This window comes from Vicugna pacos, chromosome 5 (genome assembly GCF_048564905.1).
Source record: "Vicugna pacos chromosome 5, VicPac4, whole genome shotgun sequence".
NCBI classification, from domain to species: Eukaryota; Metazoa; Chordata; class Mammalia; order Artiodactyla; family Camelidae; genus Vicugna; species Vicugna pacos.
The window spans coordinates 49488679-49502805 of record NC_132991.1 but is presented as its reverse complement, the minus strand read 5'-3'; the positions used below and the strand labels follow the sequence as shown (position 1 = coordinate 49502805).

Genomic DNA, 14127 nt, shown 5'->3' with positions numbered 1-14127 from the left:
GGTAGACCAAAAAAAGAGTACAAATAACCCCAAGACTGTTTAGATATATATTTACATAACAACCCTCCCAAATATTATACAATTAAATAACTTCAAGCATCAGGAAAAAAGTTGAGGCCTTTTGACAATCTATAAATAATAATTAGGATGGTTTTTATTCTACCACGTCTTATTCACAAGGGTCCAGAAAAATAACATCTAATCAATAGTCTACATATTAATGACTTTCTGTGTATAGTAGCAGAGAGTATCCAGCAACTCAGATACTTTGGAGCTCATCAGAGAGGTTGTATAGAAGCTACCTACACATATTTGATAAGACAAGTGGTAGAAATGAATAGGCTGACCCACAGACAAGGTAGAGCAAGAAGGAAAAAAACCAAGGACAAACTCTCTGAATCAGTGGTTCTCAGATATTAAGGAGCTTCATAAATTAAACAGACTAATAAACCCCATCCTGGGGAGTCTGGTTCAGAATACATGGGGTGGGGCCCAAGCAAATGGGCTCCGTAACAAGCACTTCAGATGATTCCAAAGCACGTGCTGTGTGGATCAGCTTTGGGGAAACACAGATTATAGAAAGGAAAAACAAATAAATTGGACCTTACCAAAATTAAAAAAAAATCTGCTCTACAAAAGATCCCATGAAGAGGATGAAAAGATAAGTTACAGACTAGACAAAATATTTGCATATCTGAATAAACTAGGTTGATTGTACCAATGTCATCTTCCTGGTTTTGCTTTACACTATCATCATGTAAGATGTTACCTTTGGGGGAAAATGAGCGAAGTATACACAGGATTTCTCTGTACATTTTTTGGCAACTTCCTATAAATCTGTAATTATCTCAAAACAAAATTTTTTAAAAAGTGACTACCTGTCTGTCTAGCTATCACATGGATGACAAGCTGGTGGGTTATACTACAGCCTGAAATGTTATTACAAGGGCTGAAGTCCAGCAAAGCTTGATAATTCAAAACTTGTGAAATCTTCAACAATAATAACCTGAAATACACAGGCACACATACTCTCCATATTAATTCAGATGTAAGCATAAAAGTTGTTATTGCTGCTATCATTATTACCATCCCACTTCCCAAAGCAGTGTTATGACATGTACCACAGAAAATGAGTGCATTATATGACTTCAGATGTATATTGAATTAACATTAAGAACTGCTATGAAATATTTCATTTTCTCCTATTAATGTAACACTGAGTGAACATTAGTTTTTAAGACTTGATCATTCGTATTATTCAAAAGCTAAATAAAGTTATAGAGAAAAGGAGAAGAATGACACTAGAGAACTATCACCATCTCAATATACAAAATATGTGTCAGCAAGAGTATTTTCAGTGTCTCTAGAATTTAGCATCTCTATTATTATGAATAATAATACTAATTAATTACTAGTACTCATAAGGGAATTACTATGTGCCAGATATTGGGCTAATAATGTCATCGTAAGTGGATCATCTTTATACACACAACAACCCATGAGGTAGACACTGTTATGAAAGATGGGTAGAGAGGGTGATTAAATAGCTTGTCCGTGGCCAGATCACCCATGCATGACATTAAAGCTCATGCTATAACTACTGAACATCCAACTGAAACCCGGCACTGTCCCTACCCGTTATCACCACCTTACTTTCCCAGAGGATGGGGGATCTCCCAAGTCTGCTCTGAAAATGTCAGAGAAATTAATGGCCCCAGCTTGTGATAAGGTTTTCAGTGTGACACTGAACATCTTAACAACCAACTAGAGTAAATAATAATATCCACAGTAATTCTTAGTGTGGATGGATAAACACTGAAAACAGAAGGGCCCGAAATGGAGTCCTACTCACAGACCATGGAGAAGCCTCAACCAATTCAGAAGAAGCAGCCACGATAAAACACAGCTGAGCAAAACTGATGGAAATGGCTACAAGTTTCACAAGAGCAAGGCCATTTTACAGGAATTAGAAAGTCATCAAGAGAAGTGGTTATCCAATTTCAAATTTCACTTTTAATCTGTAGTTCATTTCTGAAGGCAATTTAAGGTTACCTTTTGAATATTTTCTCAGTTTTTTCCTTAAAGGGGAGGCCCTGATTCCAAGCCTCTACAAAGACTGAAGAAGCAAGTCTCAACTATTTCTACACTCAGAATATTAAACATGTTTCTCAAATCAGCTGTCCTGAAAGTGCTTGAAGAACTGTAAAAAGTGGGAAATAATAATTTACAGTGCTCCATATTATGAAAATGAAAACATTCCAGGCAGTACACCATGGACAGTTTCTAGTCAAGCCATCAGGAAATCTTTTCTATATAATGATTTGTTATCCAATGTCAGTTGCAATTACAATTTATCTGACAGTCAAAAAAAAAAAAAAATCAGGTATGCTGAGTCACTGTGAACTGTTTCTCAGAGAGACCAGTTAAGTAAGAAGACCTGGGGCCCAAGGGCAGGTCTTAACTCCACTATATTGAATGGAAAGATTCTAAGGCTATCTTTGGAAGACCAGTTTGGAGCTGTTAATCAAGGAAAAAGTACTGAGCTGAGTGAAAACTCAGTGTTCTGGAAATAAAGAACAATACTCCATGAGATTTCAAGACAATGGAAACGTAGCAAGGGGAGAGCGCAGTGGTAGAGCGCATGCTTAGCCTGAAGGAGGTCCTGGGTTCAAATCCCCAGTACCTCCATTAAAAAAAATTAATACCTAAGTAAATAACCTAACTACCTCCCCCTCCAAAAAAGGGCGGGGAGAGGGAATGTTAGGTTTCAAGACAACTGAAACAAAAAGCAAATGTACTATGTTATTTAAACCCTGAAAGTAACAAGCTAGGTAACTCAGTTTCCTCCTCTATAAGGAAATAATAGTAGCTAATAATTATTTAGTGAGCTGTGGTAAGGGTAACACCTTCACATTTAGCTATCACAACCACCTTATAACATAAGTAGTATTATCCCATTTTACATATGAGGAAACTGAGGCTCCGATAGGTTCAATAGCTTTTCCAAGATCATACAGCTGGCAGGGCCAAAGCTAGGATTCAAGCACTTTGAATCCAGAGTCTTCACCTGCCCTTAGCCGTGATACCCTATGCCTCTTTGACTAGAGGTTTTTGAACTTATCTCTTTGAAATCAAGGTGCTTGTGAGAAAGCACCATAAATTATTGATCTAAAAACTCTAAAGTTAATATATATTTTTATGTAATATCAAGTTATCTTGGAGTAGAGTCTGGAATAGGCAAATAGCAAAATAAGGCAAACATTTAAGGAAGACATACAGGAAAATCTTCAAATAGAGGAAAGCTGTACTATAATTTATTTTGTCTGTGAAGTGAGAAAAAGTAACTATTGTTTATGGCTCTGAACCCCAAAATACCTGTGTCCAGTTCATAGGAGCACAGTTTGAGAAACTCTAAAATGGATGTCAAAGACATGTAAATTTGAACAAAGATTAACCTCTTATTTGTTTATTTAAATTAATTAATATGCTTATTAGATTTGCAGAGATTTAAAAGGATGCTGTAGATGGTGAGGATGTAGAGAAAGGGCCACTCATGAACTGCTGTGGGTGGAAATGTACAGAGATATTCAGTGTGGTGCTAATTATGTAACAAAGTAGAAGCCACAAAAAATACTCCACAAAAGGGATTGATTAACTTACAAGATGCTATATATAGTCTTTAATACTGCAGATCTATACCATTAATATGAAACTTATTTGTGCTATAAGTTAGAAGAGAAAGGCAGACTACAAAACAGCAAAAAAGTATAATCCCATTAAAAAAACATTTATGGTCTAGGTAGCAGACACACCAAAGTGTTAATGGTTATTATTTCCGTAGAATGAAATTGAAACAATTACATACTCGTTCTTTGAACAATCATACCTAAGGGTAAGTTCTGCCTTCCATAAATGGACCACATAAAGCCTTCTCCTTTTCAAAGGAGGATAGTCAGGGGCTGATCTTAGTGATGCAAATTTTCTTTGGTACCTTTCAAGTTCAGGCATATTTCAAAGCACCTTTAATACTTCCTTAGATATTATATGCTTCCGCATTTCATCTGTTTGACTTTTCCAAGGAACCCAATATGCCAATGAAATAATAAAAGCAAAGCTAAGCTCTAGGTTGCAAAATAAATCAAACTGTATCCATCAGTTGTGGTGAGACTACAAACTGCCTTCAGTGTCCACTTGCCACTTCTTCCTTTCAGGAAGAGAACTTCCTCCACCACCCTACCTCCACAAATTTTAGCTTGGCAAATAATCATCCGGCTAGTCTGTAATTCACAGCCTCCCTTGCAGCTAGGGATGACCACTTAGCTCTACCCAATGGGATCTGAGCAGAAGAATGTGTGCAATTCAGCCTTTAAAAAAGGAAACTGTCTACTCTATTCCTCTCTCCCAGCCACCAACCTAGAGGCAGGATTCACAAGTGGTCCCAACCAGGAAGCTTCTACTCTGTAGATAAAGCCAATACTCTAAGTGACTGGAGAGCAACAAGGTAAGAGAGCATTGGCCTCTGAATGGCCTCTATACCTGTGGTTTGTTAAATTTTTGTGTATATCAGAATCACCTGGATAACTTGTTAAACCCAGAGTGTTGGATCCACCTCCAGTTTCTGACTCACAATGTGCAGTTCTCACAAGTCCCAAGGTGATATTAAGGCTGCTGATCGGGTGGGGAGGGCTGGGAGAATACATCTTGATAACTAATGGACTAGAACTGGTCCTTGCATTAAGATGGCCACTAGCCACAAGTGATTACTGAGCACTTCAAAAGTGGCTGGTGAGACTGAGGAACTGAATCTTTAATATTATTTAATTTTAATTATCTTAAATACCAATACTTGATTCAGTTCATGGAAAACTTTAAAGTATGTTTAGAACATCTCGGGTATGTGAAACTACTTTTTTCAACTGTATATTTTATGAACTCTAAATACAGATCAAATCTTTCTAATGAAAATTTAGTGCCTGAGTTGATATATGCTGTAAGTATAAAATACACAGAAGATTTTGAAGACTTCTTAAGATGAAAATATAAAATATTTCATTAGTAATTTTACATTGATTATATGTTAGAATATTTTGACTGTATTAAGCAAAAAGTATTATTAAAACTGATTTCATTTATTTCTTTTTTAACGTGGCTATGAGGAATTTTAATATTGTTACATAAGTGGCTCTCATATTTTTACTGAATGGTGATGATCTAAATGATTATGTGAACGAGAAAGTGGGAGAGAGATTTTCTATCTTGTATGAGCAGTTAGTTTTGTCTGCAGTCTCTCTGTAACAGCCACTCAGCCTGAATCCTGTTATCCTCCTATGCAAAATGCACAATTTCCAAATTTCTGGTGATAAATGTACTATGCTACTGTTCTTTGTCCACTCGTCTTAACCCTTTTTTGCTTGTTGTAGTCAACCTCAGTCTCACAGAACTGGATTAATCACTATCACTGTTAGATTCTACAATATCTAATATTGCAATATGCAACCACAAACCCATCACTCGACTCAAAACTTAGACTCAGACAGTAATTTATCTACCCAAACAGCCCTTCCAGTCACAACCTCCTGGTTCCCACTAGCTGAGGTAACAACCATCCTGAATCCCATACTCAATATTCTACTGCTTTCCTTTCTATATATTAGCATATCATCTACATGTATTCCTAAAAACTATGGTTATGATTTTAGTTGCTTTTGAATTTATAGAAAAGGGCACTATATGTAATATTTTTAGATTTTTTTCATTTTGTATTGTTAAAACATCTATGTTGCAACTCTTCCACTACACTTTATTTTGCTTGTGGCATATTTCCCACTGGGTGAATATACTACAATTTACTCATCCACTCTCTTGCCCACAGACATGGGGGTTTTCCCAGGTTTCTGATGTTGGGTACAGGGCCACCAAAAATATTTCTGTATATATGCGCACAAATTTCCTATACATATATACTTAGGAGGAAAATGTTGGAAGTGTGGTCAACTTTACAAAATAATGCCAGAACTGTTTTCTAAGGTAGTCACATGAATTTACTAGCAGGGTGGGAGATCCTCTCGATTAACACATCTTTCAATTTTTCCAATTGAACGGGTATAAAATGGCACCTCACTGTGGCCCTGAGTTGTATTTCCCTCCAAATCACAAACGATGCCAAACATTTTTAATATATTTCTTGGCCATATATGCTTCCTTGTCTGTATCTATAAAATAACCATTCACATCCTTTGTCCATTTTTCTAGTATGCTAGTCATGCTTTTCTTCTTGATTGGTAGGGCTTCTTTGTATTTTCTACTAATCCTCTCATCTTTTGTGTGGCCGTATAATGAACCCCACACACCCATCACCTAATTTCAAAAATGATCGATTCATGGCCAGTCTTATTTCTAAACCCCTACTTCCCCTCCATTCCCACAAATTATATTAAAGCAATAAAAGACATGATACAATTTCAATAATGTTCGTTCAGATGAAAAAATTCTTAATTTTAATGTTCAATTTGTCAACCTTTTATATTAAGTGTTTTTTGTGTCTGAAGAAATCTCCTTCTTTGAAGACTAAAAGTCTAGAAAAAGAAAGAAAAGAAAGAAAGAGAGAGAGAGAGAGAGAGAGAAAGAAAGAAAGAAAGAAAGAAAGAAAGAAAGAAAGAAAGGAAGGAAGGAAGGAAGGAAGGAAGAAAGAAAAGAAAGAAAGAAAGAAAGAAAGAAAGAAAGAAAGAAAGAAAGAAAGAAAGAAAGAAAGAAAGAAAGAAAGAAAGAAAGAAAGAAAGAAAGAAAGAAAGAAAGAAAGAAAGAAAAGCAAAGAAAGGCAAACACTTAGGAAATTCTTTCCTATGGCCAAGCCTGAAATCTTAAAGTTTGTTTGTTTTTCCTGAAATTTAAGACTTTGATCCTCCTGGAGTTGACTTTTTTTGGTATAGGATATAAAATAAGGATCTGTTTTCATCTTTTCTCCTAAGGATAATCATTAATTCTCAGCTCCATTTACTGAATAGCCCTTCCTTTTCCTACTGATCTGACACATACACCAAAAGTTCTAAAGCTGTGTGCACATATGTGTTATGGTCGTGAATTGTATTCTCCCAAAATTCATATGTTGAAGGCCTAACCCTCAATGTGACTGTAATTAGATACATGGTAATTAAAGTTAAATGAGGTCATAAGGGTGTGGCCCTAATCCAACAGGACTGGTGTCCTTCTAAGAAGAATAAGAGACACCAGGGGAGTACGTACACAGAGAAAAGGCCATGTGAGGACACAGCATGAAGGAAGTCATCTGAAAACCAAGAAGCCAGTTCTCACCAGAAACCAACTCTGAAGCATCACCTTGATCTCGGGCTTCTAGCATCCAAAACTGTGAGAAAATAAATTTCTTCTGTTTAGGCCACCCAGGGTGTGGTGGTCTGTTATGGAAGCCCTGGCAGACTAATATAGCATGTTTCTGGGCTTTTTATTTTATTCTACTGGTGAATTATCAGTCCCAGTACCAGTGCCACACTAAATTTCTACAACTTCTTAACAGGTCCTGATATATGGTAGGGCAAGCCCATACTCCTTACTCTTAATTTTACACATATTTTTTAAGATCAAACTGAGATTTAACTTACTCTCTAACAGAACATCGCTGACCCCTCTTCTCTTTCTACCTCTTGCATTTGATTGGCACCACCACACCCAAGCCTCACCCAGTTTCAAATTGTTCCCATACACATTCCATGGGAACTGGTCTCATGCTTAGTATAAGGATCAGTAAACATGTTGGTCATACAGAACATGCTCAATGAAACTGTCACTTTATGGCTCACAGGAGAGCAGAAGTGTTTCCACTGTGGCCACTAACAGTGCCAGAGCTTCAGCCAGCAGGGAGCTGAGATCGGTGCATCCTCCCTACTTTTCACTGAAAAATAATAATGCAGAGGACCTAGCATTGAGAAAGAAGATGTTTAACTATGGAAAACACTATGGAAGTTGAATTTATCCTGAAGGAGGCTAGGAAATTCCATCATCTACTACAGTCATTATTTCCTACTACATGCCAGGCACCCAGCTAGATGCTGGAGAGACCACGACAAATAAAAGGAAGTTCATAATCTGAAGGACCTGAAGTCTAGAGGGGGAGAGACAAACTTAAAGAAATAACAGCAATTGTAGAATATGCACTAGGCTCAGTGTAGCATAAACAAGGGAGGAATCAACTGGGAAAATCATAAGACTGACTGGTGTTCCTGTTCTGCTGCCCAGTGCCTATAAATGGCATTCTTTAATAAATAACTTCTCTTCCAAATGCTTGCTCTCCCAAAAGGTAAGGAGATCCTGAGAGAACAGAGGAGACTTGCACATCATGCTAGTCATTCTCCATTTGCCACCCAATCCCCTTCCTGATCCATTATCTAACCTTCTCTTGCCCTTCTCTGAGCTCCAGGAAGCTGACTTCTATAGATTGCATCAGCCAAGATTCCTTACAACTGCAGATGGATTTGGCTAACGGAAGACGCAAGCAGGAATCAGACAAGAGAGGCAAGGAGAAGGGAGCTGAGGTATTTACACTCACCCCCATCTCCCTGCCTGCTTCTGTCCTGGCTGTGGCTGTTTCTACACTTCCAGCTCCATGGCTGGAGCTCTCACTGGGTCCCAGGAACACTGCTTCTTCCTCCCTTGTTCCTTCTGACCTAGAGATGGGCATGTTCTCCACCACTGCTAGACCCAGGGTACTTGGGGGTTCTCTGGACCCTGTCCTCACCTCTTGCACTCTTTCCTTTATTAAATGTCTCTTAATTAAACCTTGAAAATATGACATCTCTTACCTGCCAGGACTCTGACTGAAACCATGATTATCTGGAACTATAAAATCCAATCTTTAGAAAACATCTGAGCAGAGCTTAAGTTTTCCAAGGGTCTGAAATCCGGACAACATTGTCAGTGTGCAACACTAACTGAGGGACTACCTTGGAGAGCACATTTTACCAAGTGCTGGATGTGCTGGTTTTGATTACAGTAAAATCTGCATCTCTCCTGTACCTGGTTTGAGATCAGTAAAAGGGGGCTCTGAAGAGCAGTTCTGGGTATTTCAGGAGCAAGTCACAGACTTTTTTTTAATAGGATGAATTAAGCACCTGACGGAGGGTTTGGAGGGTAGAAAATGGCCAGCTCACTGGTGTCCCCAGATAGGCTTTCTTCCCAGGGCTACACAATGCCCTTCTGACCGAGCCTGCGTTCAGCTAATTTGAGCAGCTAGAACACCCCCACCTGTCATAATAACCATTCAAGTATAACACAGAAAGTGTTCTGTTAAACAAACAAACAAACCTGACTTTAACTATACTAGTTTCCAATCCATAATGGTTCTAATTCATGGAAGTAGCAAGTAAAAGTGGGTCTTATGATTCTGAGTGGTGTAATTCTAATTACAGAAAAATTACTCATGATTTATTCAGGCTACGATGGAGAGTACTGGAAAGAAAATATTAGTTCCTTAAAGCAGAGTTGATCAAATACTTCCTATAGACAAGTCTGTTTCCATGAAAAAAAAAACATTTTTATTGTATACTTCTCAGAAGCCTCCACTATTCTTTTTGTCTCCCCAGATATTCATTTATTGATCATGGATTTTTTTCCTAAGCATAATTTTCAGTCTTCTTTCTCAGCGTCTTTCTGCTCACTCTGGGCTATAGTGTTTTCTTATGCATGAACCTTTTGCTCGTATTTATTATTTTGATTTCTGCCACTGACTTCAATGAACCCTTCTCCTCCTTCCGACCTCTCTTCTATCTCTGTTCTCTTGATCTCCTTTTCCTTCATTCTCTCCCTTTGCTGAGTTCATCATCAGATCATGGCATAACCTCATCTCCCCCAAACATTAGTAGCATCCTAAAACAGACAAATGTACTTCTGCTGCTACTCTAAAGACAGAATTTCTCCCTTCGGATGTGGCATTCCCACTGGGACTTGGGGCATTTGATTAGAAGCAAGTGAGGTTGCCTGGGCAACCGCTCCAAACTGTCCTAGGATGCCTGGCAAGTGTGTTTTACGCAGCCTGATGTGAAGGTCACACTAGCCAACCCTGTGACAGTTAAAGGCTCAGTCTCTGTGCAGTCAGCCAAGGGCTCTGGGAACATCCATCAAGATGATCTCAATAACATTTGCATAATCATAAAATTGTCAGACTCCCAAAGCCATAAGGACCGATGTGAACAGACTATTTCAAAGAGACAAAGATACCAGCTTTGAGAAGGAAAAACAATAGGTGAGTATGCTAAAATCATTCAAAAGAACACTTTAAAAACCAGCCAGATGGAATCCAGTCACTTCGCTGGAGAAAATACTTCAGCTACTCCGTTTTCTCAAATGATTTAGAAACAGTTCTACCCTAAGGCAAGGCAATAAACAGAAGAGCCTGGAAGAAGTCACTCCGTACCCTTTCTCTTTCTTTTTTTTACAATTTCGTTAGAGCAGAAGTGTTTAAAACATTCTCAAATCGCAAGACCCAAGACAAAAAACATGCTCACATCCACCAAATTAATGTTACATTTGACTAAATCTTAATCAAAATTCCAATCTAGTGGGGAAAATACTTACAATGCAGAGAAGAAATCTATGTCCCTAATACATGAAGTGCTCTCATAAAACAATAAGCCAAAACAGGAATATACCTAAAGAAAATGGGAAAAGCAAACAAGCCAACTGACCACAAGATTCAAATGGCCCATACACAGAGACATGCTCAGTCTAAAAAAAAAAAAAAAAGATGTAATTTAAAACAGGGAGAAGAATATGAAAAGGAATATATGTATGTACATGTATGACAGAAACACTATGCTGTACACCAGAAATTGACACAACATTGTAAACCGAATATACTTCGATAAAAAAAATGAAACAAGGAGAAACCACTCTTCACATAATTGATTGATAAAGAATCAGAATAAACTTTTGGGAAAGTAATCTAGTAATAAGTCTCCCAAGCCTTCAACATAGGTTCTGCTTTGATCTAATAAATTCTGTACTTAAGAGTTAAAGTATGTAATCAAGCAACTGCCCAATCATGTACACGAAGATGTTCACCACAGTACTGCTTATTATAGTGAAAAATCAGGACACAATCTATGTGTCCAACAAATCTTCACAGCCATTCTAAGTAATGATGTAAATATAGTCACCATTACGGAATAGTGGTTCAAATACTTTCTCTGGTTGGAGCAAGGGGAAAAAGGGAGTGGTTTATAAAGTACTATGTGTCCATTTTTGTTAATATATATATATAATACATAATTTATAGGAATATAAATCCTAGGAAAGAAAATCTGGTTATTTAACACCAAATATTATCTGGGTGTTTAACTCCCCATCTGGATAGTGGGATTATGAGTGATTTTTATTTCTTGGGGGAGGTTCTATCTTAAATTTTTTCTGCCATGAAGAATAAGACTTCACACAACATTTAGTTTTAAAATGTTAAAAGGAACTGTAATTACCTTTCATGTACACCAAGGTTGTTTTATTTTTTTCAGCAAACGTTTGCGTTAGGCCAGAATTAGTAAATCTCTTTACAATATGAGTGTCTACAAATTAGAATATAGAAGGCCCTCAAACATCTATGAATTTTAGGTAGATGGATGGACAAGAGATTAAAATGGCATCATCAGCATCAAGCCAAGACCATACCTGGGAAAGCTGCAGGGTGGTTCCCTGACATAACCATAAAGTCGGAACACCCTGGTGTCGGATGAGAACATGCTACATTCACTGGTTACAGCCTCCATAAGGGTGATTTCTTTAGCAGATGCCTTCCCTCCTTCCCCTCCAAACCCAATGCACAACACAGAAAAAGAGAGAAAAGCTAACACTGTAAAACAGAGACGATGGGATCTGAGAGTGGGATCTAACGTGGGATCTTTTAAACACAGGGCCCTGCAGTGGTTTACTCCAGCGGGGACAACTTAAATGTTGTGCCTGGGAGGGGTCACTTGACAGTCAGATCTGAGCTCAGGAGAGCAAAACTATTCATTTTTATCTGTTCTGCCAAGTAAAAGTATCTCAAGCTTGCTATTTCATGTATTACCAGTTGTGAAACCAGCTCCCTTCTACCCCCAAAAACATGGCTGGTTGACTGAATCAATTATTCTGTGAGTATCACTCACTAATCAAAGCCATGTCTTTGCAAACTCAACTCACATCTCTGTAAGAAAACGCTGTATGTGACTGATAGATAGTGCTAATTTTTATTCTTAAACTGAAGATCAGCTAAGATCATTACGGGGCTATTCAGAAGTTTATTACTTGGGAAAGGAGAGTGAAAATTTTATAATACACACATACACTTATGCACACAACTAACAAACAGGTTTAAAACAAAATAATCTTACATTTCCAAATAAGCATGCTCATAGCTTCATCTACCCTTGTAGGGTGCTTTCCTTCAATTTCACTCAATGACAGACTCATTTATTAACAGGCTGTGTGTTTATTTTAAAATGCTTTCCCTTCAGTAGTACTATGAGCCTATTAGGTATTTCCATTTTTGATTTTGGGTAAACTGTTCAACTTCCATGCTTCAATTTCCTATTCTGAAATATGGGGATAAAAAACACCTGCTCCAAAATATTGCTGTGAGGATTCAATGAGAATATAGATAATGCAGTCACCACATTCTCGACCAATAGTAAGCATTCAATAAATGGTAAGTATTAATAAAACTTCATTTGTTACTAATAGTGCATTGCTAAGAGTACGATTTAGATTGGTCTTCCTCTTGAATAAGGGCAAATTAGAAACAGAACACTATGTCTATACTCCTTGAAGCTACAATAACAAGAGAATCAAGTCAGGGCGTTGAGCTGGGAAACAAGAAAACACAAGCAAAGAACTAAGTACAAGAGGGAAAAACAGATTTGATAAAAGGAGGGGGAACAAACACAAAAAGAAGAAAGAAAAGTCAGAAAAAGAGGAAGAAGTTGAAAGAGAAATATGGAAAAAGAGGAGATACGAGGTGGGTACAGAGATATTTGACAAACAAAAGAGGAAAAAAAAGAGAAACAAGGGGAAAAGGCATTTCTGTTACCAAACCAGATACTTCTATTACTAGTTTTAAGATACTGAAAATAAGACCACACACAGCATCTGGTCAATAATAGCTTACATTTCATTAACATACTCTCTTTTTTAAAAATAATGTTTATATATAAGACAAACCAGGCAGAAACTGTTACCCTGAATTTATATTAGAGGGCAAAGAATCAAGAGTAGGGACGTCTCACATTCCCTTAGGCATTTCCTACTCTTAAAATCTTTTAACATTCTTCATCCTGCTCTTTAAAAAGCACAGTCTGGTGGTTGCCCACTGACAGCAGGAACAAATTCTATCCTCATCTGATCAAAGAAAAGGGAAATTAAAGTTAGTTTGGATTTCAAAAAGCATTTGCACTTAAAAAAAACTTTATTTCAAAACAATTTAAATTACAGATAAATTCCCAGAACAGCACAAAGAACACTTATATCCCCTTAGTGCAAAAAGCCTCCTGAAGTTTTGCCAACTATCCCACTGATCTCCTTTACAGCAAAAGGCGCCAATCCAGATCACTTATTGTACTTGCCATGTCTCTCGGTCTCCTTCAGTCCAAAACTGTTCCTTGATCCTTCCTTGAGTTTCATAACTTTTAAAAATGCTCACAAAAAAAGTTACACGGACAGTACAAAAATAAATCTCTGTTTTCCCTTCACCTAAATAGGCTATTTTTCAGTCTTCAGTATTTTTCTAAACCAGTTGAGAGTAAATTATGGACACAAAGCTGCTTCACTCCTGTATATTCCAGTATATACTTCCCCAAACAAGGACAATCTCTTACATAACAACCATAAATCTTCTTCAGTCTGGAACAGTTCTTTACTCTTTCCCTGTCTCTCTCACCCTTGACGGTTTTAAAGAGTCAAATTGTTTTATTCTCCCGGGTGATCTGGGTCACCCTTAATTTGGGTCCATATGATGTTTCCTCATGACCAGATTCAAGCCATGTATTCCTAGCAAGAAGACCCCAAAAAATGATGCTCTGCTCTTCCTGGTGCATCATCTCAGGAGACACAGGATGTCAGATCATCCCATCATTGATGGTGTTAATCTTGATA

The 14127-nt window shown here is 37.5% G+C and overlaps 1 protein-coding gene across 3 annotated transcripts in view; it reads right to left on the bottom strand.

The window, feature by feature from the left end:
• Nucleotides 1–14127, bottom strand: part of OSBPL6 (oxysterol binding protein like 6) — a 183437-nt gene that overhangs the window by 144212 nt on the left and 25098 nt on the right. The window lies entirely within an intron of this gene.